Raw genomic sequence first — 4869 nt, forward strand, 5'->3', positions numbered from 1 at the left:
ACGTGAGTCTCGCAGCTTCCTACTATGGCATACTAAGGAATGAGGCCTGGAACATTTAGTAGCAATGGATGCTTTTCAGTTTTTTTTTTTTTTTTAATTTTTGTTGCTGGATAGAGTTCTGTCTAGATAAAAGTAACAATTTGCTGATTAAGTTTTTTTTTAAAGATTTATTCATTTGTTTATGCATATAGAGTTGAGGTACGGGCCAGAGGTGTGGAGGGTAAGAGGATTCACCAGAGACAGAGTGGGGAGCAGAACAGGCAGATTAACGAAGTACACTGCTGAGGGGAGCAGCGGGCAAGACGGGAGAGGTCTGCCGCACCCTGTGGGCCACCTCCCTGGCCGGGATTGTCTGCGCTAGGGGGCTGTGGCTAGCTTCATAGTGCTGCACTCCAGCCCACTGAGCCAACAGGGAGGGCCCTCGCTGATTAGTTTTTAAGGAAGAGGGAGCATGCCCAGGATTGGTAGGTGACCCAATGGGGAATCTGGTCTTTTGTGTTTCTGTTGTTTTTTATTTTGAGACAAACTTGTTGATATCTGTTAATGTCCCTTGGCCAAAGACCAAGAACTTCATTTGTTTTGTTCAGACAAATTGCTTTGTAGAGGCAGGATTCTGGTGGGGTCTGGAACTGAGGAGAGCATGACTGATAAGGCTCATAATCCATAGTTAAAGGAGATCAAACTCAAAATTAAACAAAACATAAAATTTAAAAAAAGTTGTGGGTCTAGTTCTTTCTTTCAAACTGCTGTTAAAGTTAGCACAATCTATCATTTCTTCATCATACGTCAGGTTGTCACACCTAAGTCTGTTTGAATTCAGTAGTGACCAGCAAATCCATGATAAGAGATTAACAAAAACAGTGCACTAGCACACACTCTCATTTTCATACAATGGAATATTAGGAACATTATTTACTCATGAAAAGCAACCCTAGTCCAGGCTTCAACATGAAAAAGGACAGTGCTAAATGAAGGAAGCCAGACACAAAAAGTCATGTAGTGTATGATTCCATCATATGAAATGTTCAGAATAGATAGATCCTTAGAGAGGAGGTCAATCAGTGTTTTCCAGGAATTTGAGAGGGATTTCCATCTAGAGTGATGTGGTGTTCTAAAACTGATTGCAGTTTTGAGAATGCATTAAGAAAACATTGAATCATACAATTCAAATGGGTACATTTTTTTTATTTTATAGCAGTTTATTTTTACATCATTTTGTACATTTTCTTTTTCCATCTCAATTGTAATCCCCGCGGGTTTCCCATCACCAAGTCACCCGTGTGCCATCACCATAATCCTGTGCACTTCTCCCCGCCCCCCCCCCCCGTTTTTGATCCCATTCCCCACTCCACCCCCACAAAATGTCTCTGGTATATGGTTGTTCATTATTTTTGTTATTTTCTCGCCTGGTCCATTATACTCCTGCTATGAGTGAAACCATCCGGTATTTTTCTTTCTCTTTCTGGCTTATCAAATGGGTACATTTTATTTACATGGATACATGTGAACAAAAGAAAATGTTCATCCTATTGCTCACTGGACTCATGAATGAAGGAAATGGGTTTCTTCTAAACCAGGGGTGGGCTGGGGGTGAGGATAGGTGGGGGATGGGAACTGTGATTTTTCTCTCATGGTTGATGGAGTGTAGGTTGGAGACTGAGTGGGTGACATCTGTGATAAAGGTGACTTGATGGTTTATCCTAGGGTATTATCCAAGGAGAATTCTCACCTGCTGGGAACTGGCACAACTATATTTATTTGAAATATCAATGGGCTGACTTAATTGAACGAAATCACATCCATGAATAAGAGAAGGATTACGTGAGTCTCGCAGCTTCCTACTATGGCATACTAAGGAATGAGGCCTGGAACATTTAGTAGCAATGGATGCTTTTCAGTTTTTTTTTTTTTTTTTAATTTTTGTTGCTGGATAGAGTTCTGTCTCCCTTTTGCTGAAACAGACGTGCTCTGAGCACCAAATCCTTGGAAATCCTTTTAATTTTGCTCTCAGATCTCCTTGTCTAGAATAAGAATGCTCTAAATTGATGGCTAACGGTGTAAATGGGTGCAATGTAAGTGAATGAAGGTGTCTGCATTTTTTTTGTTATCCAATTTTTTTGAGATAACTTTGACTTACAACACTCTATGTGACTAAGGTGAACAGGTTCACTTCTCCTCAGGTGTCTCCACATCACACCCCCACCACCAAATTTTCCTTTTCTGGAGGCCACTGGGCCCTTTCCCCACTTTGTTCCCACCTGGCCTTCACGTCCCTCTAGCAGCCTCAATTCCAGTCAGATGTCAAGGTTTTGTCTTGTCTTAGTTTTATCGGTGCCTCTGTATTGTTTCTCTGTCCCACACTGAGGGAAACAAGTGCATTTTTGGGACACGGAGTCATATCACAGGCCCATTGTTTGTTTCTGAGAATGCAGACATTTAATAAGCTTATGCAGAAGAACAAAAATACATGCATGCATAAGACACTGCAATGAACAACAACGATAAAAGGAAAAACCCGGCCCTCCCTGGTGGCGCAGCGGGTTAAAGCACAGCACTGAGAAGCCAAAGCCACTTCCGCATGAGTTTGATTCCCGCCTGCCCCGGAGGTGACCACATGGCGTGGCAGACCTCTCCTGACCTGCCTGCTGCTCCCCTCAGCAGTGTACTTCATCGATCTGCCTGTTCTGCTCCCCACTGTCTCTGGTGAAGCCTCTCACCGTCTCTGAGCCTCTGGCCTGTACCCTAGTTCCGTATGTACAAATAAATAAATCTTTAAAAAAAAAAAAAAAAAGGAAAAACCCAGCAAAACCAAAGCACCCAGGGATTATGAGGAACGTTGACTGCTCGTGTTCTCCTGTTTATTTATTTTAATTTGCAAGTAGGAAACAAGGAAAATGTCTGCTTTGGATGTCACAAGGGATATAGGCATGTCTTGCCTTTGGGAAGCCTCTCCCTGGTCTGTTCTTCTGCCCCCACCCATGGCAGGGCTTATGGGACTGCTGTCCAGTGCCTAGATTCAGGTGGTTGGGAGGACATCTGTAGGAAAACCAAAGTGACTCCATTTTGTAGGCTTCTGATCGGTAATGATCCTGTCCTGGGGTGTTCCAAAAGCAGGAATTTTCCTCCTGGCATGACAATCTGTCCGTTCCCCTCCCCCACCGCCTGTCATTTGTCCACCCTCTTCTCACCCCCAAATCTGATCTAATTCTCTCTCTCTCTGCTGAGGCTGCTCTACCTAAGAGGATTGGAGCATTTGCTAAATGGAGTCAGCGTAGGGTCAGAGGGCGACTGTGGGGCCACTCGGGCGCCAGGATGGCCATAAGAGGGCAGCAGAGGCCAGGGAAACACAGGAAGAGGAGCCAGGCCTGGGGGACAAGCACCCACCTACTCCCTCTGCTAGTTAGGGGACATTTAAAAGGTTATGAAGGTGCTGGCCTGGTTGATTTAAAACATTTGTCATTAACATATATCCTGATTTCCTACCCACCTTCACCTCTCTGTTTTTATTGTGGGTAAATGGGGTTCTGGAGACTGGGGAAGTTGGTTCAGGGCTGGGGGCCTAGAGCTGTCTGACCAGGATCCTCAGAGATGAGCTGAGAAGCTTCTGGAAGGGTCTCACATATCGGGAAGTTATGCAGAACCTTGGGTCTAGCTCTGACCTAGACCTTTGCCACATTGGGGTGTACAAGCAAAGTATGAACACCCATTGAATAAAGAATTTTATTTTATTTTTTGCAACTAAGAATTGAGGTGTAGGCCAGAGGTACCGGGGCTAAGGGAATTCACCAGAGACAGAGTGGGGAGCAGAACAAGTGGATCTACTGAAACCCAGTCCTGAGGGGAGAGCAGGGAGATAGGAGACGTCTGCTGCTCTCTGGCGGGGGATTAAAATCAGGCTGTGGGGGTGAGACTTAACCCCGGGGCCACTAGGGAGGCCTAATACAGAATTTAGCTTCAGATAAAGTTTAAAAAGTAAAAGACTATTATTTTCTAATTCTTACAGCAAAGAGCAAATGAGATACTAATTTCGATACAAGCTCTTGGGGTCCTGCCTACTCTCAAAGGCAGAGAGCAGCTGGGATGGTCCTCCTGGAGCAGGGCAGGAAGGGCACAGTTTATGCCATCCTGTGAGACGTGGCCCCAATATAGTTTCCACTACTTTTTAGCTAAATGTCTCAGAAAATGTATTTCTTTAACCCAGTCTCAGTTTCCACCTCTGAATGGGGAGCATCTCTCCCTGTTTGTCTGCATTCAGGGACTTAAAGTGTTAGATCAGCACCCCCAACACTCCCAAGAAAAGTGAATAGACTGGTTACCTGACGCCCACCTTCTTCAAGGGAACATCTTTTGGGAGCCCTATCTGTCATTCTGGTTCAGTCATTACAGGGTTAATGGCCTATGGAGACCCAGGAAGTATTATATAATGCAGTATAACATAATATAATGCAATATAGCATAACAATAGAACATAATTTAACGCACCGAACACACATGTTGTCATATGTTATATAATATGGTGTTACAGAGACAACATGCACAGCATAATCTGTTACATATAACACATAACATATATATCTATATGTTACATATATTGAGATAATGTGCACTTTAATTAGAATATAATAAAATACACACGTGCATTTATCTATATTTCTTTCACATATGTGAAGAAACCCATCTTGATTAGTCTTCTGGAAGTGAACACACTCAATGGCCACACCTAGAACCAAGAAAGAACCTGAGCAGCCCCCTAGAAGCCCTTTTCCCACACCCACTAGCTCCTGCTCCTCCCACCAATGGTAATCTTTATCTTTTTTTAAATAAAGATTTATTTCTTTGTGCATACAGAACTGGGGTACAGGCCAGAGG

This window comes from Condylura cristata, unplaced genomic scaffold, assembly GCF_000260355.1.
Source record: "Condylura cristata isolate star-nosed mole 26May11 unplaced genomic scaffold, ConCri1.0 scaffold00041, whole genome shotgun sequence".
Lineage (NCBI taxonomy): Eukaryota > Metazoa > Chordata > Mammalia > Eulipotyphla > Talpidae > Condylura > Condylura cristata.